Genomic DNA, 22,493 nt, shown 5'->3' on the forward strand with positions numbered 1-22,493 from the left:
CTTATTGGCATCAGTCCCCCTTACTAGAGCAAGAACAAAGCCAAGTGCTCGTGTGAGGTTTATGAATAAATCAGAGGTGAGCCACTTTAAGTGCTGCCCATGACTTCCTTGTTGACAGTGAGCACTTAAACAGGCTTCTATGACCAGCAACTTCTGGCAAACCACAATGATTCCTAATCTGCACCCTGTTTCATTTCAAGAACTAAGTAGCCCGCCCCATTTTTCCTGCAAGTTTTCACCTTTCAGGCAATTCTTGTTCTATCTCGAGCAGTTTAGCTTTACAGTCCCAGAGCAGGCAGCTGGCTCTACGGTCATCATAGAAATTGTACCAACTGAAAATCGTCCTTTGCTTGGAAAAATTCCACAAATGAAAAAATCTCCAGCATAACAGAAATTATTCTCATATTAATATTATAGAATCTTTGGATATGGGAGGAGCTCAACCAACTAAGTTGAAAAATGTTAAATGATTTACTGAAGGAGACACACACACACATACACACACACACACACACACACACATACACACACACGATTCTCATTGGCTGTGCCCTGTAGTTGTGTGATATTTCCCGGAAATTTCTCTGAGCTTCAGTTTCCTTATGGGTTAAACCAGGGGATTGTGCTATATCCCTTCCGACTGCAACAAGCTATGGTTCTAATACAAAAACCCATTTAGATTGTGCTGGAAGATAGTTTTCCCTATGGGATCTTCCAAGACAGACCCAGATGTTTTTAAGGTCGCATTTTTTTTCAATACCCAGATTTCAAGAGGAGAGGCAGATTCCAGTAGTATAGTAAACTGAAGTGTTCTATTTATGTTTGTAATTAACAATCATATTTTTTCATGTATTCATGTATTTATTGAGGATATTTACCAAGGATTTGCCAATATTGTCCATCACTGTGAATACAGGGATTAAACAGACATGGGTGCTGCCCTCATGGAGACTGAAATTTATTTGAGGAGAAACTTAAACAAGCATCATGAAAAATGCTAAGATGATAATTATTTTCTTCCAATGAAATGTATCCTACCCTATCAGTATTCAATAAATGCTTAGCCTTAAATAAATCTGCTTCAAATGAACGGTTGAGTCCAGGGCCACTTATAAATGACCGGAACGTAGGCAAGGCACACACTTTTATTTTTAAGAAAAACTTGAGCAAAGATTGTGAACTAAATATATATTATAAATGTCAAGCAAAAATCAAACTCAAATCTGGGAAATTACTATCCAAAATACACTTATATTTTCCATAAAAATATAAAGAATAATTTTAAGTGTGTATCTTACATGTAACACAATGGGAAATTATTATGAATTTAAAAATCAAAAAGAAAAACCATAAGAGAAATAGATTTTAGTTTAGAGGATCGAAAAATTGTGTTTATAAATTTATTAACGCTTATCGTGAATCTTATCACCTTTGAACCTGGGTCGTCCTCCTCTGAATAATGCATTCCTATGGAAAGATAAAGGACTGTGATATCCTCCATGAGATAAGCCAAGGGGAGACTCATAACTTGGCTATAAAATTCCCACAAGAAAAGTTAAGGGTTCTATAATATTACTGGGTTATTAATAACTGGATCTTTTCTCTAGGTTGGTATAAATTTTGGTCAGCAGGGTGCCATGTAAACAGTATTTATTCTTCTTTCATGGCATATCAAAATATCATAACATCAAGTATATAAAAAGGTATTGCTATGACATCTAATCCAGTTTGGGGAAAACCTCTAATTCAAAGGCTTTCAAACAGGTAGGATCAGCTTCAATGCTGAAATAAGCTTTGTGGTCTCTTCTATTATTGTATATAATGGACAGTCTGGAATCTTGAGTTCCTATGGATAGACTAAGGTCTGGATTATTTTAAAACTGTTTCTGTTCTAATTTGCTTCTTATAAAAAGATCCCAGAAATGCATTAAAATCATCTAGAAACCCCTCAAAACGGAAGCAACTTGTGATGATGGAGCAGCAAATAATGAGGTGGAGGCGTATCCAGCTAGATGTCATCTAGGTATCCGTCAATGAGAAAACATGAGAAGAAGGAGACTACCCTTTGGTCCTACCTCTTAGGCATCCCCCTTGACTAATTCCTATCTCCCTCCCTTGTCAGGGAGAGGGGCATCTCTATTCAAAAGGTCTATGTAGATTTGCTTTATCAAGTACTCTTCAGTAGAGCATTATATCAAAACCAGCTATTGACAATAAAGAAAAGGGGAATGAAAAATATCGGGCCCTGTCCACATTCACTTATTTTAATATGTTCACAACAGTTTAGCCTTAGGTAAGCTCTACAGCAACTCTGAGATACAAATGAGGAATCTGAAGCTCAAAAAGATTAAATAGCTTTATTAAGGTCATCTATAACAAGAATTTAACCCAAGTGTCTTATAGATCTAATAAGATTTCTATTGGTCATTGAGCTGTCAAAAATTGGAGTAGATTTTCAAATATCTAAGACTTAAGTTAAACGAACTCATTTAAAAGGAAAAAGGAATCCAAAGTAAACAGAATCAAAAGAATGTCTGGTTTTAAACTAAGGGTCATTCTTTCTCTACACTATGCTGCCTCTAAAACACCACAGCTTTGTCTTTACTTTCCCTCCACAAAATAGAAACCTCTTTCTTCTTCACACTGTGTTCATCGTTATTAAGAATACATTAAAAAAAAAAAAAAAGAATACATTTTAAGTCACTGAGATCATTAGTACTTTCATGAATCGTAGACTCATCTTGACCATTCAAAGTACCTAGTCTCACCTCTTACTTAACACAAAAACACTCTTCCAGTCACAATGGTAAGAGGCCATCCAGAGTCTACTGGTCTCCTTTCAGTAACAGGGAACTCACTCTCTCAGAGGAGACAACATCACTGTTGGATTACCTTTGCACATTTTCCTTTTCTTCTCTTCCCCATTTCCACCACATTTGTATTCATTCACAGAACAAACCCTTTTCTGAGCAGCCAATATAGTTGAGTGACCATTGGCCCTAGAGCTGGGACAGCTGACTTCTTGTCCTGACATGTTCCTACCTTGCTGGCTGACTCAACGTTGACTTCTCCAGAATTCAGTGTACCATATTTTAAAATGAGCTGGTTAAACTGAAGAACTATAAGGAAGTTTCTAGGATTTAGCCCTTTGATAGTTTCCAGTTGTCTTACCACCCTACCTGCTTTGTTCTGTTGCGATCGTGTTGGCCACTTTTTAGAAAATGAAAGAAATTCAGTCTACAGAGGAACACCGCACAGCTACCCCTATAAACACATCTGAAGAGGAAAGAGAGACATTAACATGGAAAAAGGGTAGGGGTGTGTGTGTGTCTGCATACACACTCCTAGCTTGTATCTATTAAACCAAAGGATATGACTCACTCTCCATTCATTAGTGGGCTCAGGAAATTTTAAGTATGAATTGCTTTATTCCTAAATGTATGGGGGAAAAGTACTACGAACTATATTTTAGAAAATCTACATTAGTAAAGCCTTTCAGGTTTAATAAAGGTACTTTAGGATATGATTGGGCTTCTTCAATTTATTCTTCCAATCAGGCAAATTTTAAGATTCTTTATAAACTTCCCTCTTAGAAAGTTTTGTTTTGTTATTAACAGTACAACCAGGCGGCATACACCAGCTCATATGTTTTTGTATTTTAACATTATTAAAGCTATGGATTTCCTTTCTTCTTTACAGTGAAGGAAAAGAATTTTATGGACAGTTATAAAATGCATATTTTAACCCAAAAGTCGATTTTCCCTGGTTAAAATGATTTAGATCTGAGTAAATGCCTGCAGAACGCTTTCTGTTTTTACAGCTAGAACACAATGGAACCTATAAACTTTGTCCTAGAGGTACGTGCTATAATGTGTACCATTCAAAAATTATCAACTGTGCACTGTCGTCTCCCCAGGACAAGCAAACATTAGAAATGATCAATCATCTAAATATATGATGCTAGTGTGTGAACCCCTGACCTGAATGACTAAAACACCTACTCAGGACTTGTCTTGGACCATCAGGGCATTATGACACATTAACTAAGTCAAGCTGCCCAAATTCTTAAATTGTATTTGTTTATTTTTTCAATCTCTAGAATGTTAAAGTGGCTAATTATACCAGAGACAAGCTGCTTGCCAAATACGACTTTAGTGTCAAGCCATTTTTAGGTTGTGTGCGTACATTCAAAAGTGCCTCAAAATGGCAAATATTTTAGTTCACTCACAAACCTTGAAAAGAATAGGGGAGTGGGGAGCGGCCATTCCTGGACTGAGGATTGTATGTCAAACGTGAAACCGTATTAAACTTTCAGGGCAACTTGTGAACCTCTGAAACTAGGGAATTAACAGAACATCAAATCCAGCAAGATCACAGAGGGAACAATCCATATACAAGAAAATAATGCCATTGAGCCCTCATTAAAAGACCATTTTGTCATTAGCCATCAAAGACTGTGAGTGCACTAAGATCTTGGTTATATCATCAGGGATAACTAAAACAAGTGCCAAGAGAAATTGTGCACTTTTAGTTCTCACATGTGTCCATCTGTTCACATATAAACATATATTCTGCTTTCTGTCTGATTCCTAAAAATCTTGATATCAGAATACCCTGGGCTTTTGCCCATTTCCTAAGAATGCAGACATCACATAAGCTACTATTAACCCATGTGGGATCCACTTCCATGGTGGCTGGAAAACTGCCAGTTACAACACATGGTGCTTGGTTAACAATGTCTTAAAATATAAATGAATTTATTTTTTAAATTAACACATTTTTCTTATGGAAATACCTTAATAAGCCCTGCTGCATGTAAAAGAATAGCCTCCATGTGGATTTTTTTGTTCTTTTAAGATTTTTGCAAGCATATCCATAAAGTTAACCAGAAAAGTTTCTGAAACAATCCAGAATTTCTTGACAATTTTTCTAAAGGGCTCTAGTAAAGAATTTTGGTGACTTTATATAACAAAGATCAAACACTTTTCCCTTACAATGTTCTGTACTCAAGAGGCAACCCTTACACTTTAATTTATGTGAAAACACTTCTGATTCCGCAAGTTTCCATGTAACCATCTTAACAGTACTGAATAGCAACTGAACAGTTAAAGTGATGAGGCAAATAGAAGTTCTACAATCTAGTGACAAAACAAGTTAGGTTAATATCTGGCGGAACCTTTCAATCCTGTTCTGGGATAGCCTTCAATGGCTCATTTGTGGTGACCCCAAACCGGAAAGAGCTTGTTGAAAATGTATACATATAAATGATTAGCCACACTGTATTTGATTTACATATGTACAAAAGAACCAATTCCCACCTTTGAAAGTGTCTTAACACTTATGGTATTTTAACTGCCCTAATTATGGTTGAAGAAACATCATTAAAAGCCCTGATCACGTCAACTGATAACCAGTTACAGCCCTAACTAGTGACAAGGGAAAACCCTACTGCAAATGTTTCCAAGAGTACTTAGACACTTTCAGAAAGACTTATCTCTAAATGAAATACACAACACTCCTACAAAGCAACATGAAGATGAATTAAATCCTAAGAAAATAACTCTGTATCCTCTTCTACCAGCCCCTCCTAGCCCAAAAAGCTGATAGGCCACTTAAAACACTTAACATTGCCAAAAAGTCAGAATACACAACTCTTTCCCAAGTGAAATGTTCTACCAACTGAGACAACTATTTATAGCCGATAGGGTAGGGGATGGGGGAGGGAGCACCGTATATTCCATTATTAACTACATGAGATATCCACACCATACTATTGGCCTCTTCTGAAATAACTGTTTTTGCCAGCAAAGTGCTGGGAATTCTTGATACCCAATAGTCAATATTTGGCTAGCCTAGCATGTTTCTGAAAACTCTTCTATATACAAACCTCTGTTTATCGTCCTCTAGCTGCACTATTGTCATACATATTACTTCCCAGTGATGATGAAAACTCAGGGCATCTTATAAAGTTGCTGAAATCTGAGCCCCTGCTTGTTTTCTCAAGTCTTGGACAAACATAACTTTAGAACGAGCAGAGCATAGGCATAAAGAAAGAGGAGGCTGCATTTTCATCTTCCTTTCATCTTGGTCATTCAGTCAGCCATTCAGAACCCTATTCAACAGAGCTTTTCATTATGCAAAAAAATGCTAATCCTTTTCCGATGCTTTCACACTTGTATAAACCCCCATTCCTTCAACTGAAAAGCAATTATATCAGTTTACCTTTCTGTCAAAAACAGGATTAATATTCCAATAACAGAATTTCCTTTCTTCTCCTATCTTTCTGCTTTAGGAAACTAGAGATTATTAGTCGAGGCATTCTTAGAACAAGAATACATTATTTTAAATATGATTATGTGAACCAATGAGCGGGAAAAGGAGAAGAATCATAGGAAGAAAAAGTCCTTCAGTTACAGCAGAAACTCTTTTTCTGTGACACAACTGACCTTTCCTTTGCCGATGCCCAAAGACGCGGAGTCTCACTCTGGTCTATTAATCAGAAACAAATTATGAAAGAATGTAGCTGGACTGGTTGACACTATCCCATCTTGGGAGACTCAGTCACAGCCTAGTAACAATGTCCTCTTCATGGGTAATGAACAGCCATGACAAATGGGGCAGAGAAACTATTTATTTGCATATGTAAATTCTCACACAAGGGAAACATGTACAAACAAGTGTCATTGTAAGGTGGATTAGGCAAACAACGCTTTCTTTTTAGGACATTCTGCAGCCCAGAACATTAGTCAGCACAATTAAACCAGTCTCCATGGAGACTAATGAAATTTCACCATGGTATGAGTTAAATTAGATAGCTAGTTATGTGTTTCCACAATCCAACTTGAAATCCATTATTGTTTCAGAACAATACAGCAATTGTGCCTAGCTGATCTTTGCCAGCTCAACAAGCTTCTAAGTTGACAATTTGCATATGTTAATATAATTAAGCACTAATTACATGAAACTTGTACATATTCACATGCACTTTCCCTGGGCGCTTTTGAGTTTGAACCTTGGCGAAGTCTTTAACCCTTAGAATGGTCTGAGAGGAAAAAAAAAGAAACTCTGCCTGTGGGTACAGCCCCTAGGCAGACACAGAAAGGCTCCTCATTTACAAACACAAAGCTTAACCTGGCTTCTCATATTTCTAGCAACAATGACAGAAAATATTTTGTGAATGTGCTAGGGACCAGGGATAAGAGAAAAGGGATTGGGGGGGGGGTGTGGATTCATCTTTAAAGACTCATAACTAGTATCTTCTCATAGGTAAGTAATAACACTCATTTCAAGAAAAATGTTAAGGAAGAGTTTGCTGTCACTGACATTGTCGAACGTTGGGAGATGAAAATGATTTGACAACAGCAAAAACAGCAAGTAGAAAAGGAAAAAGGAACCAGCAGCACCTAATGAGCTTTACATAAATATATGCAGAGGCAATTAAGCAATGTTAATTACTATGACAGCAGTTAATTGAATATAATTAGATATTTTAAGCCACTGAATAAAGCATAGTTAAGATTAATTTTATTGAGATTAATTGTAAATAAGGATAAATTAACTCTGTGTTTTGACAGGCATAAAAAGTAGTTCTGCAAATGAAGCAGGAGCGTGGCCACCAGTCCAAAAATCATATATTATTTTAATGTCACACCTCAGAATCATCTCCTCAATAAACATGACTTCTCAAACCCAAACAGACAGGAATCTTGAAGAAAAACAAACAGCTTGCAGAGATTAAAGAGCCTTTTGTCCTTTTTCATGTGCATTTCTTTTAACAGACTAAATTAAGCGAGTCTGGTGTACGTGTTTTAGGAAGGAACATTTCACACTGAATGGAAAAAATGTTCTATCACATATGAAATTCGTGCAGCTGCGCGGAACTTGGTCCAGATGGTTTTAGACTATAAAACACCACCAAATGATAGACAGTAGGCCTTCCCAAGATTATGTGATAAAGTCACAATCTTTTATTTTGACCTCCCAGATTTCTGCTTTGTGTTATTTCCCATCAAATCACATATTTTCTTTTACCGTTGTGTTTCTCCAAGAGGGTTAAAGAAACGTTGCGCCTACTAAGTGTTAGAAATAAATGTTAAGCGAATGGAAGAAGGCCTCTATGAACAGATATCAGCTAACTCACTCAGCCCCAAAATGCAATGAGAGCCACGACAACAATGCAAATGACAATACTTGGTTATTACAATGGTTACTAGAAATATTTCTTGGGAAAAATAGTGCCTGATGAAAATCCCTTCCAAATACTCTCACACCAAGCTAATTCATGCATACTCTTTAAGAAAATGAACACAGTCTTCAAGAATGCTGAACAAATCACTAGTAAGAAAGGAACTTCAATTGATTTTGAAATAAATCAATAGGTGATTAACATAATATTTTTAAAGCAGCAGAATGTATGTGTGTGTATATCTCTCTATATTACATAAACATATATATTTCCAACACCTCTCAGCTCTTAATCGAACAAGGGCTTTATGCTGTGGAGCCTGGCTCTACATTGCCTCACAACTTCTTTAGGATGCCCTTGGTCTTTATAACAAAAATCCTAAAATGGTCTGTGAAACAAGACTACGACGACAGGCCATTCTGCAGTGAAAGATTTTAAATCATCCAGCCTCTTTTAATAGACTTGAGACTTATTGAGGTAGAAACCATAAAAAATGAAGAAGGGAAATTTAATCCCTGAAATATTGATTTGCACATTAATATCATATAGGCAGAGGGCAATTTGGCTTCGTGGAAATGACACATTGTCGACCCTTGGTGAAGTCAGAGCCAATCTAACTGCTGAACATGTCTGAATCTCAAGAGTTATTAAGGGCTTCCCTTCTTGCCTTTATGACTTTTCTTCAGCCTACCAATGCAATCTTAAATGTATTATCTTTAAGAAATAATTGTAAAACCTCAGGGGTTTTCCAGTTAATGGAAGGGAGGCCAAACCACATCAGATTCTGAAATGCAACATTAAACCCTTGCAATCAACAAAACCACCTCAATTCTCATCCATCCAGTGCAGGATCTAATATTGTTATTAGAGATAATCAAATTTCATTGTGTAAATTTAGGCTCATGGTCAGAATGGAAGCAGTAAATTCTGCAATATTAAACAGCGATTTTCTCAGCCTCCTTTATGTTTTCCTTTGCTGGGACAGCATCTTTTAAAATAATCCAACTAGCTCAAAATTAATGGGCAGATCTGAGCTCAACTGCTAAAAACTGCAAAAGATTACAATAAAGCTGAGCATGTTTCCTTCATTTTTAACTTTAAGTGGCAACTTTCACTTCCTAGACCCAGAGCCCACTCTCCCTGCCTACCCCACAATTGGGTGCTATTGCTTTGACTTCCACAGCTGGTTTACCTGACCTTTCTTTGTTCCTTAGGTACATCTCACTTTTCAGATTTATGATATTCCCCCCATATTTCATTGACTCTATCTTCATAAAAATGAAAACAAATATGAGTTTACTTTTTAAAATCCAAAAGCAACCAGCTACTGAATAAATACACAGTGATACTCTCTCCCCAGTTTATGCCATAAATATTAGAACAGTTTTGTTTTTTTTTAAATAGCTGTATAAACCTTATGAGCCCCACACTGAAGCCAGGTGCAAGAGGTTAAAACAGCTGGCTAGCCATCTTTTATTTTTGTGTGCCTTCCTGCTGATTGAAACCGCAAACGTTGAAAACTATCAAATATTCCCTTAAGGATTTTTTTTTTTTTAAGAAGAGGAAAGAAAAAAAAAAACCTTCGTTTTCTTTAATATGCTCCTCCGTGGAGAAGAAAAACTCTAAAGCACAATCAGTCACAGAGACTGTGAAATAATCCCAATCTCTCCTTTCTGTTGTATTTAAACCATCCTTTCCAACAACTTCTAGACACAACTGTTTTTATTCTTCAGTTAGAAAAAAGAGGGGAAAAAAGAAAGAAAGAGAGAAAGTCTGAGCTTGCTCTGTCAGTTTTGCCAGTAAATATAAAGTAAAACAAGTGTTGATGGCACCGAGAGTGTTACATACCCGGGCTGTGTTTTTGCATTGCTCTCAATGGAAGCGATCGATGCCCGTGTCACTGTCGCGTCCCAATCGCAGCCAAGTCTCAGCCTTAATCTAAGCAACATCCGAAAAGGCAGCGGCAGCCGCAGCCTCTCCCTGACTCTTCCATCCATCCACCCAACTAAAAATATAATACTACATATGAGCTTTAACCACTCCACGTTTATAGGGATCAAGCCACTGAAAATCCAGGAGAACACAATAAAAAAAAAAAAAAAAAAAGCCCTCCTTCTGTCTCTTGTCTCTCTCTCCTCTCTCTTCCTCTCTCTCTCCTCTCTCTCTGTCTCTCCTTTTGCCATCTACATGATCCTTGATTAAACATGGAACAGAGTTAATAAAAAAAAAGGGGGGGGGGAGGACTCAAGGAGAGGAAATGCAACTGTCAGAAATCGGGACCGCCAGATTTCCTGGTGAACCTGCCTCTGTCTGAGTCAGTGTCAATCCACCATCTTCCGCCAGTGAACTTGTCTTTGGGTTTTTGTTTGGTCTGGGGGGGTTGTTGTTGTTGTGTGTGTGTGCTTTTTTTGGAACGGGGGAGGGGAAAGGCAAGGTGGGGGCTGGCGGTGGGGGGGGAGTAGGGAGGCCGTGTGTGTCTGTGTGTTGAGTGTGAGTGTGTATGTGTGTGTAGGGGTCGGGGTGGGGTGGGGGTCCGTGTTCGCGATCTGAACCTTTGGTACCTACAAGGAGGGTGTCTCACCGAACGGTAGCTAAGACCTCACCAGGACCGCGCGGAAGTGAGGAGTCGCGGCCAAAGGCGCCCGCCGGAGCCTCGTCTCTGGGCCGGACCCCAACCCGAGCGGCCGAAAGGAGCCCCCCGCCCGGATCACAGGTAACAAAAGAAATACAAACCAGTGCACCGTCTTCGGGACTGGGGATGGGAGGGGCAGGGTGGGGAGCCCTCTGTAACTTGGGCATCGGCAGAGAAACTTTATACAATTCCATGAGAAATTTTATTATTATTTTTCCGATAGAAAAGAGCAGAAAGAATGGGGGGAGGGAGGAACGAGATAGAAGTAGAAGGAAGGCGAGACCCGACGCATTCCAGCCCCTCTTCCCTTAGCTGCTCCCGGCCGGAAGGCGCACTTGATGCCGGGAGAGGCGAAGAAGGTGAAGTTCGTTTGTAGACCTGGAACCCCTTTGGGGGGTGCCGGGGAATAAATCAGTTCTCACAACCGGCCACAGCCCCCCCCACTCCAATACACACACACAGACACACACACACACACACACACACACACACACACACACACACACACCTTGCCCTTCGCCAAAAGGAAAGGAAAAGATTCTTGACCCCGAGCTGCGGGCAGCTCTCCTCCGGTCTAAGACACACCCGGCAGCGAAAGCGCCCGGAGAGAGCTGCGGCCGCCTCCCGGGTCCCTGGCCCCGAGGCCCGGCGATCCCGCCTACTAACGGACCTGTCTGGCGTTCGCCGGCGCCCGGGTCCGCGCCGCCCGCGCCGCCTCCCTCCCCGGCGGGCGGGCGTCTACCTGCAGCCCCAGCCTCTCGGAACCCCTTGCCCACCGCGCACGGAGCCGCGGGCCTCCGCCGCTCCGGCGCGCTAAGCGCCCTTCGTAGAACTTGAGCGAGGGAAGAGGGGTGGTGAGAGGAGGAGAAAACCGAGGCTGAATGGGAGGGGAGGGGAGCAGGGAGAGAAGAGGGAGAGAGGGGCTCCGAGTCCCACCGACCAACGTCCAAACTTTCGGAGGATGGGTGCGAAGGAAGGGTCATCCCGACCGGGGTGCGGGGGCGCGGGGAGACCGGGGTCCCCTGGCAGTGTCCGCGCCGCCGCGGAGCTGACAGCTTCCCCGCGTCTCGAGAAAGCCCCGGGCTCGCAGTGGAGACAGAACCCGAAAAGACAGGCAAAAGGAGAGAAAACTGCTCGGCCAAACGTGGATGATCCGCCACTTAATCCAAAAGTTAAATCCCGAAAAACGCACACACACACACACACACACACACACACACACCCCAAAGAAAGTGGAAAATCAGGTCCTTCAGTGCCCCCTTCCTCCCTCGGCGGAGCAAATCCTGGAGCCAAAAAAGGGGGAAAGAGATAGAAAAGGGGGGGCAGAGCGGAAGAGATGGTCGGGCTGAGGGGATGTGTGCGAGAGCGAGCGGGAGCGAGCGAGCCAGGGGCAGAGAGGGAGAGAGGCGGAGAGGGAGAGAGAGGGAGCGAAATATCAAAGATTGTGCAAGATCAGGCTGGAAAGATAATCGATACTCGACCTAAATTTAACACAAACTACTCAATAAAAGTTAAAGAAAAAACTTACTTTCCATTTCCCCTGCAGTTCCTACTCGATCTTCGCCTCTTTTTTTGTTTTGCTTTTATTTTACTTACAGCTGATCACATCCAAGTAAAACGAGAGGGTTCATTAAAAAATTAAAAAAATTTAAAAAATTAAAAAAATAATCCTCGAACTTTATTGGGTGAAAATCAAAACGCTGGAGCAGAAAGTGGAGGGCATGGAGCGGTCCTCGGGGGTCCGGGAGGAGTTAAAGCATGTGCCGACCGCGGTCTCGCTGTTTGGTTGTGAAGGGGTTGGGAAAAGGAGGAAAGGAAATGAAAATCCGATATGTCTTTATTCTGCTAATTATTATCGTTTTAGCCCTGTTTAAAAAAATGGCTGATTAAGTTGAGTGCGCATGTCTTTGTGTGTCTATTCCCGATATGCACTCTGGGAATGAGAGAGGAGAGCGAGGGAGAGGGAGAGGGAGAGGGGGGAGAGAGAGGTGTAATTAGTGAGGTGATCAACATTCCCCAGACTGCAAATGACGCGCAGCCCGGACTCGGAGCAGCCCGGGAGCCTCGCGGCTTCCGAAGCTCGGAGCGCTGCGGTGGGAGCCCGGGACGCGGCGACCACGGAGAGGGCAGGGGATGGGGACCTCCGGGGCTCGCACCCCACGCGCCCCTGCGCGCGCGACTCCCAAACTTCATCAGACACACACACACACACACACACACACACACACACACTCGGCAAGGAGGGGGAGAAAATAAAACATAATACCGCCCAAAACGTGCCCTTTAACCACTCGAAAAAAAAAATTTGTTTTTATTTTAATGAGGCAAAGTAATTATTATCGGACCAGAGATTTGTTTACTAGGGAGCTTTAAGCAGAAAGAGGAGTGAGGGCAATGAAAAGGTTTTCTCTGCTTAGTTTATTCTGCTACGTACAGGAAAGCACTTTAACGGCGAAATGCGGGGTCCTGAGCAAATATGCAGATGTATGTAAATAAAGGGTGCCTGGCTGTGTGCAAATACCGCTCTGCCCAACCTATGTCAAAGGAGGGGTTGCACTCTGGATCTGTAGGCACTCAATGTGAACACGTATCTTTCGTTTGTACACGCAGGAAAGAAAACCCAGGGCGTGGAAGATGGAAGCGGTTAGTTTAGTCAAAGTAAACTTTCACATGAGCATAAGGGATGGTTGCGAGGGTGATAGTGAGGGTACGGTTCTAGCCCTTATGTAATATTTTTGAATATTTTATCAGAATTGCATAAGTTCAGTGTAATAGCTTTAAGAAGACTTAGGAAGAAAACCTTTCATCTTGCGAGTGTGTTGAATTATCTTTCTTGAAGCACATTATGATGAATTTTAAAACCCCACTACAGATCTCATTAGAATGAAATATACTTGGTATTTTCTGGTGCAAAATTTAAGGTGGCTGATTCTCATTTGAAAATCTAATTATCTCTTTCCAATATTACAGATGTGAATATGAGTGACACTTTCATTAAAAGATAATTAACTAAAACTAGGAATAGACATACTTTTAAATACCCCCTACTGATATGGACTATACTGAATATGGACTATATATATGTATATGTATGTATGTGTGTGTGTGTATATATATATATATATATATATATATATATATATATATATATCTCCATTGCTACTCAATGATAGCATCTTGATACACTGCTACACTGCAGGTCACAAGTAGACACCACCTATGCAATGTTTCAAAAATAGGAATTCTAGAGAGAAGGTGAGAGTAACAAATCAAACAAGCTAAAAACAGGAAATACTTGCAATGTCCAGCTTCCTGGACAGGTGAGGCGTCAGCTGCTTTTGAGTTGACAGGCCTTTGAAGTTCTGGATGGCCAGGATCTGCTTCAAAACCTTGTCTTAGGCCTTAAGCACCAAATCTACCAAATACCAACAGAAAGGTTTACTGCACAAGCACTAGGAACAACAGAGCCTGCAAACACACACACACTTCTGGGCCTGAAACCTTGCGTTATCAGGAAACATTTGGAAAATCCTCAGACTGATGCAAATGGGATTAAAAACCAAACAAAACACCTGGGAGGATAAAAGCATAGTCCTCAAAAGAGCAGACCTAGGCCCTGATCAGGAAAGCTGGTTGCCTACAGCAGCTGGCTAAGGTTACAATGAAAGTGCAGAGGCTTGGAGTGGAGAATAAACCCTAGATATGGTCTTTATTAAGAGAAAAAAGCAAATCACCACCATAAGAATCTAGAGGCAGTCCATGCACTAGTGTATTAGAAACCAGGACTACTAAACATTAACAGAAAGAAAATTATCTACTTCTCCAAAGACTTCATTCCATTTCAAACTTGTTTGGGAAGAAATCTGACCAAAGTGGACAGCTTCCTAAAATTTTTGAGTTACTTTCTTTACAGCCCCACCTTTACACACAGCAACTGTATCACGGGTGTGCTAGTGGTGTCTGATTGCACCTCAGTGGGGTTTATCCATGTGCCTTAAGAAATATACATGCCCACGAGGGTAAAATTTAAATTCTCTGCAACTTGCAAGTGAAGAAGGCGTTTATGTAGCGTTACTGTTTACCAAAAGACACCCCAGAGAGCAAAAATTCTGGCTTTAAGAAACAATTTGAGGTGCGTGTAGGGGGAAGAGGGTGAGGGGAAATGAAGGCAGGGAAACTTTCAGGTTCACATCAGAAAAGATCAAGCCCTTTGCGGGAGAGGTCTCCACGTACAAGCTCACTGATGGAAAAACCATTTCCTGCGATTTCAGACTGGTAAATTCGTATGATGAAGGAAACACCTGAGAACAATAAGTCTGTTTCAGGCTCAGGTGAAGAAAGGGGTCTATTTCTGGCACTGAAGAATAGGGAAATGATGATCATTTCGTTTTCAAGTTTTCCTTTATTTCTTTTGCCTTTTTTCTCCCTGAAACATCATCAATAATATTAATGTCATTGATGTCAAAACACCAAACGTCAAATCAGGAAAACCATTTTAAAAATTTTGTGGCTATTTCTCCTCTATGCCCTCATCCCCTCTTTCCTGAAAAATACAGCTGTAGTTGTGTGTGTGTGTGTGTGTGTGTGTGTGTGTGTGTGTGTGTGTTGGGGAGGAGAGTTATCGAATTCTAAGTAAGAAAACAAAAGGAAGGAGGATTTGTAAGAGGGGGGCCCACTTTTGCAATCCCTTCTGCAAGCGAGTATTCCTCTTCTAGCGTTTGTGTGTGTGTATGTGTGTGTGTTTTCTTTTGAATCATCTCTTCCTCGTCCTCTTTCACCTCCTTCCTAAGAAGAGAAGCTGGGATGAGGGTCGAGGGTTAATGGGCTGAGGGGAAGGGGCAGAGAGGAACTAGCACAGAGTCAAGAGTTTCCTCCAGGGCTCGGCCTTGGAGCGCGTCAGCGCGCGAAGGGGAGCTGGGACCAGCGGCCGCAGGTCTGCGAGGGGTGGGCCCGGAGGCGCGGAGCGCGGCGCCGCGGGCAGGGGCGCGGCGAGGGGAGCGAGCTCGAGCCCAGCCCGCGGGCTGCTCCGGGGCGCGGGCGCGATCCGCCCGGCTCGACCCGGCTGCGCTTCTGCCCCGCGGCCCCTGGCGCCCTCCTCCTCGGCCCCTGGCTTCAGGAAACCCAGCTGCTCCTCTCAGGTCTCTGCGGACTCCTCGCCGTCAACCTTTGACCCCACACAACACCCCCGCCCCCCATGCCGCTGTCCCTAAACTCTGCACGAACCCACCGCCGCCTTCGCGGAACGTTTGGCTACTTTTAATTTCAAAGTGAAACGAGCAGAGGTTTCCCCGCCGCACCCAGAACTTTCCCTAGACCCTCTTCTGCACTTTCCAGGGCTGCCCCGCCGAGCCAAGCCCACTGCAGAGCACTCGGATCCTGACACCCGGCGTCGAGTTGGGGAAGGACCAGAAAGGGCTACCAGGTGGTTAGGTGTTGAGTGCTGGAAGCAAGGAGTAATTAACGTTGAGACAAAAGGTAATTTCCACTCCCAGACTTTTCCTCGGCGTATTTTATTTCCCAAATCTCTGCGGCGGACACTCAGGGCTTTACAATCGGTTTAATGAGTCTTGAGCTGGATGTCCCCCCCTTCCCCCGCCCTGCCCTCGCTGAGTCACTAATAAATACCCAACCTCCCTCTCCCCCGCTTCCCTCCAGCTCAAGACTAGCCCCAGCCCAAGGGGAAAAGGTTCCCAGTCTTTTGACCGCGCTTCCGGGGTCTATAGATGAGCTCAGTTTGAAACGAGGTATTACAAGTGATTTCAGCGTTAGGAACCCTTTATGTCACTTTCAGATCCTTAGCCCCCCTCCTCTTTCCCACTTTTTGTTGGGTCTTCTCCTCCCGGGGGCTATTTAACAAAGGCAGTCTGTTAACTAACATTTTTGTTTAACTCAGCAACTCCTTTCCAAAACACACTTAAACCTGATACCAAGGTCTGTTATTTTGTGTGTGTGTGTGTGTGAGAGGGGTATGTATGTATGTAAGGGGGAGACGATGAAGTTGACAGTGAATCGGAAAGTGCAGGGCTTATTGGGGGAAGTGTCACAAGCATTATATTTCTAGTGAAATAATTCAAGAAATAGTGTGGGAGAGCCACTTCTCATTACTATGAAAAAAAGTATATTTTCTTGAGAATTAAGAAAGGGAGGGGGGAGAATTAAAATATGACCTAACATCCAGAATGGACACTCTCTTTGATGGTGAGAGTGAACTAGATGAAATGACATTCAAAGACGAAAGGTATTTTGAGTGTGTATGTACGTGTTTGTGGGCAGTGAAATCCGTCTTTCGCTTATTCCCTCCCCTCCCCCAACCTGGTTCGTCTCTCCTCTGTAGTCGCCTTTTTTTTTTTTTTCCAACATAAAAATGACCCCCTCCTGATCCCGGGTTCTATCTCTGTACTTCCATATCCCCATACATATTTCTACCTTTCTAGACTGAAGCCCAGTTTTTGCTTTAACTTCGAAGTAAATCGGTTTTACCTTTCCCCCCCCCCGGAGGTTCTGACCCGGTGGTGTGTGTGTGTGTGTGTGTGTGTGTGTGTGTGTGTGTGTAGGGGGTCATTATGTACAGTTAGACACAAGTAAGGTAAGGAATGGGGAGGAGAGAGGAGTTATAGAGGGTCTGAGGTATAGAGGGTCTGAGGAGGGAAGAATTAAGGGAGGAAGAAAGGAAAGACAGAAAAAGTCAGACGCCCTCTGGCCTTTCAGAGGTCAGGGCTCAGACAGTGCTGTGACCTTCTTTCCCCCTAGGCAACCAGCCCAGTGTTTATAAACAAAATCAGGCAGGTCTCTTCCCAAACAATAGCACTTCACTAACTTCACAAGCACTTCTACAGCTCTTATGCAAATTAATGAGGACCACCACTGCCCCCCACCCCATACACATGCACACTCACTCCATCCAGGGTCACAAGCACACCCTTCTCACAATACAAGGAGATATTTCCAGCAAGAGTATCCAACGAAAATTTTACATTCCGTCTGGGGAAGAGCTCTAAGAGACAGCGATGCAGATGGGAAAAGATAGACAAGTGAGGAAAAACAGAATAAAGAATAACTGATTTCATTGAATAGAAGATACAGTTGTGATCTTTTTAAACCTAAAACATCTATATTTAGTCAATGAAATGCTGTAGAGACAATATATTAACTCCAGCCACTAAATAGAATTATTTTAAAACAGGACATTACATTCATCCAAACATCCACATTTCCAAGACAAAAAAAAAAAAAAAAAAAAGTCCAGATCTTTATAGTTGAAGAAAAGCCATCACCTCTGTATGTAACATCCCTAAATATTAGACACAAAAGTACCATTAAATCCTACAACAAACAAACAGTCCATCTGATCTAAGTTACAAAATGTATAATTAAATCCATCTTTAATTACAAAAGGCAGCTAGCAAGCTAAATGAATCAAAGATTTTGAAACAAACGTTGTTTGCCAAGGTACGGAAATGATAGCTTTACATTATATTGTCACCAAAATTCCATTTAAGGAATATAAATTACAAGATAGGAAAAAAAACAAGTGAAAGCAAAAAAGAAAAAAAAAGAATTAAATGATTTTCAAACTTTTGCTTTAAAATAATTATCAGTGAAAGTCTAACAGAAAAAGGTTAAGGAAAATATACCTCAGAGCAAAAAGATCATCTCCTTTTCTTCTTTGTCTATCAGTCCCCTGTTAAAGCATATGGAAAATGTTTTCAAAATGCCCAGATTTGGCACATTGTCATTGCAAAGAGAGGAGCGCAGTGATGGTGTTAGAGAAAATGGGAAATAAATTCAGGATTGGGTGCTGCCTCCTTCAATGCGGATTTATCTAAGTTTAATTTAATATTCCGCAATCACTGAATGATCGCATATAATTCACCAAGATTTTAAAGGGCTTTATTTAAATACCTTGAGCAACAAGAGGATGGAATTTAAACCATTGCGGCCATTGCTTATATATATATATATTTTAAAAATTTTCCTATTAGAACTTTAAGTGGCCATTTCTAATAATAAAAGAAAAAACGATAAAGATTTGGTTTTTTTTAAGGGAGAATGTTAAAGGAGAGCGTTAGTTTTATTCAAATCATTCTGAACGTAAAATCAAAAAGCACAAAATTGTTGTTTGTAAAACACTAAACCTTTAATCGATTTTATTGGCATTCCGATCGATTAGATAAACGGAAATCTATAGCAAACATCAAAGCATTTAAAACATTTTCCCTATCTCATTTATAAACAAAACTTTTCTTTTCAGCAGAAAAAAGTGATTATCAGACGACTAACAGGAAATTCTTCAGATATCAAATTACGATAATAAAATTATTTCCACATGGAAAAGGATAATGACAATGATGATAGTAATTACAATAATGAATAATTCAACAACCCTTTGACATGTATGGAAGAACCTCGAGCAGAACCGCTCTTGAAGGGGGGCCACTTTAAAATAAATACTTTATTTTTAAAGGAAATATTTTTAAGAGACAACTGAAGGGGAGTAGCTTAGGTGTGGCTCTCGGACTAGTGTGAATTTCCCTGCAGTTGCAAGGGAATCAGTTTCTTTACCGGCGTTTTCCTTCCAAATTGAGTTACTTCTTATTAGCAAAAATTAATATGCAAATGTCAGTGAGCCCTACCAGATCTGCAAACTTGTGTCTGAACCTGTCTTCTACTTATTCTAAAAGGTGATTCCCAAATTATAGAAGGGGGGGGGGCGAGGACTAGACTCCCCAAAACTGAATGGAATCACACATTTGATCGTTTAAGTGAAGGAAAACAATTTATTTAGAGATATAAAAACTGCTATCCGGAGAAATGAAACCATCAGAGAGCTTCTGGCATTCTAGTTAGCTGCAGCAAGAGGAAGTGTTGCTGTAACGGGTATTCTGTTTATTTGTTAAAGAAAATCAATGAAAGAGGCTGTAAAGTAGTTAGTGAGGCGTGTGTTTGGGACTCGCGGTGAATCGTGACTCCGTCAGGGTGAACGAGCAGCTCTTCCTCTTGCCAGAAAAGTCCCTGCGTCGCCCCGAGCCGGGGCGCGGGTGCACGGCACCTGGTTCCAGCTCGCCGGTGCTGCCCCGCGGTGCTCGCGCCACCGCCAGCGTCCGTACAATTCTCTGCCCTTTCTGCCCTCGGTCCTAGCAGTCGCTCCCTCCAGGTGACAGCGGGTGCCTTCCCACGCCCTCCCTCAGCAGCACACACCTTTTTCCGCCTTCTCTCTTACTGACTCTAGTCGTTCCCTCCTTCCTTTACGCTACAGGTCTGAACTTCTGCACTTCTTTTCCTTCTACTGGAATCTCACTCTTCTGCATCTCCAAGTCCCTCCGGTGAATCGCCGAATATTTCCTTCCTACCCCGCCCCTCCCCCGTTTCTCTCTCACGCCATTTATTTAGCACCCGGGTCTTCTTACCCTCGCGCTCCTATCCTCTCCTCCAGACATTCCAGAGAGTTCTCATCACACCAGAATGCACTCTCTTTCTCCTCCTCCTCCTCCCCTTGGATTGGAGAGCCGGGGGTGGGGGGGTGGGGGGGGGAGCGGGCGAGGGGGGATTGCGAGTTCAACTCCCAGGGGTTTTATTCTATTCTTTTAACAGCTTTACTTTCCCTTTTCTTCTTTGCGTAACCTTCACCTACCTACTAATTTATAACAGAAGCGGTTTCTTTCCCTTTCATTGCCTAGTTTACGGTTCCGGTCCGGGGTTGTGCGTCCCACGCACTCTCCGCACCTCCCCCTCCCCGCCCCCACCAGCCCGCATCGCCCCCGCCGGCCGTGCTCCCCGGCAACTATTTTCATTTACTCGGTTGCCGTCTAGTTGCACTTTCTCTTCTCGGAATAAGTTAGCTCTCCAGATTTGAAGTTCTCTGTATAGCCCCTCTTTATTTGTCAAATTACTTCGTTGCCCAAATGAAGGGAGGGGGTTTGGGGAGGCAGTATATCATCCACTTAAGTCCCTTTTAACACCCCAGTCCCACCCCCCGCCCGGGTAATATCTTATGTGAATAATAACGAATTCTGGACGATTTTCCCTCTCAGCCCGTGCAGATTGCTTATGAGTTATTCCTGAGCGGGTCTCAAACGCCTCACTTGCATCTTCTGGCTTCGAGTGGTCATCCTTCCAAACTTCCCCCCTTTCCTCTCCTTCCCTCCCCGGTAGCCCTGGCTGCGAGCGGAGCTCAGTCTAAGGACCTCGTCCTCTCGCTTCTTGTTTCTTGCTGCTGCAGCTGCCGCTGAAATTCGCTGCGGCCGCTGCCTCTTCCCGCTTTAATCCCAGACCTCCAGTCATTGGGCAGCTCCTCAGAGGCAAGAAGTCAACACCATGGCAACCCGACAAGCCTATCAAATCACCGGCTGGTGTGACAGCAGCAACACTGCAGGCTGGAGTGGGCTGGGCAGAAGAGCAGAGTGGCCTCTACGCTCAGGTACACAGTCTGGGAGTGGACAGCAGCTGTCAGCCTCCACGGTCTGGCTACACAGATGTGCACCACCCGGTTCATACCCCTACCCTGTGTCCCCTCGTAGGTCTGGAGGAGGAGGAGGAGGAGGGGAGAAGGAGAAGAAGGAGGAGGGATGCAAGTAGGATGGGAAGGGCTTCGGAAGAGACTTTCAAGCTAAAGTAATCAAAGCCCTAGGTAGTGTAAACTAAAGATGCCTTGTGCTCCAGTATTCCATGAAACCAAATCACAGTAGCCTCAGAACCAAATTTAAGGGGTTTGCACAAAGGTGTGGGGCTTTTCTTCACCAGTTCCATCACTTGCTTGAACAAAATTAATGAAACATTCTGTTCTGGAGTTCCAAAAGGATACAAGAAACTGTGGCACTTTTCACTTTTACTGTCTGCTAAGTGTTGGATTCTACAAAAGCTCAACATCACTTTCAGCCATGCTAATTGCTTTGGAAATGACCTAAACTTTACCTGAAACTGCCTTTGCCTTGTTCTTTCCTAAAATGTGTTCTGTGTGTAATGTGTGTTCTAGATCTTGATTCTCTAGAGAAGAAACAGAGAAGACTAGGAAATGGGTAACTGGGAAATCTGTGTGTCCCTCTTGGGCCTACCCAGCCTTTGTATTTCCTCCTTTTCCTTAAGAAACTCCCAAGTAGGCAGATGGAAGGAGACAGGACTTACACTAATATTTTAGAACATCTTGTTAATTAACATAAAATAGATAGAAACTGCATTTTTCTTTTTTGATTTTAAAAGCACACAATGTTTTTGAGAAACACAACGTGTTATTTCTCCATTATAATTATAATTCCGCTGTGAAAACTTTGACAAATAATTGTACAGTATTTTATCATTGATCATATAAACCCCTCAATCACTTATCTCATCGTTGATTTCTAAATTTCAGAACACGCATTTGTCTGTTGAAGTTGGAAAAGGTAGAAAGAGAAATCCATTTAATAATGAAGTTAATGTGTCGTATTGAGGAAATCTTGTATGAATTCTAAAATCTACCCTTAAGTCCACTTCACATAAACACAATTCACTAAGTAAACAGCTTTCATATTGATCTAACATTTTAACATTTTTAGGCTCTCAGTGTGTGTTTAAATTATCCTTGGCATGCATAAAATCCTAGAGAATTGGAAAGGTTTCTTAAAACAGCAATTGTAATATTAAGCAAGTAGGACAGAGAGCCAATTTTTGTGGCTCTAGAGAAAAATTCAATGAAATCTT

The 22,493-nt window shown here is 42.1% G+C and overlaps 1 protein-coding gene and 1 long non-coding RNA gene across 5 annotated transcripts in view; one reads left to right on the forward strand and one right to left on the reverse strand.

Moving 5' to 3' along the window:
- Nucleotides 1-12,703, reverse strand: part of ZFHX4 (zinc finger homeobox 4) — a 177,374-nt gene extending 164,671 nt beyond the window's left edge. Inside the window, 1 exon segment of the mRNA XM_028167189.2 lies at nt 12,346-12,703. The gene's annotated coding sequence lies outside the window, so the exon portion shown is untranslated.
- The window catches only part of LOC130705518 (uncharacterized), a 44,589-nt gene continuing 32,501 nt past the window's right edge, over nt 10,406-22,493 (forward strand). For 2 of the 4 annotated variants that reach the window (XR_009005779.1, XR_009005780.1), the window contains exons 1-3: nt 10,726-10,898; nt 16,152-16,292; nt 21,037-21,234. This is a non-coding gene — a long non-coding RNA (uncharacterized LOC130705518). Of the gene's footprint in view, nt 10,500-10,725; nt 10,899-16,151; nt 16,293-21,036; nt 21,235-22,493 lie in introns of those variants that run through there. The other 2 variants (XR_009005781.1, XR_009005778.1) reach the window with 2 other exon arrangements.

This window comes from Balaenoptera acutorostrata, chromosome 17, assembly GCF_949987535.1.
Source record: "Balaenoptera acutorostrata chromosome 17, mBalAcu1.1, whole genome shotgun sequence".
Taxonomy (NCBI): domain Eukaryota; kingdom Metazoa; phylum Chordata; class Mammalia; order Artiodactyla; family Balaenopteridae; genus Balaenoptera; species Balaenoptera acutorostrata.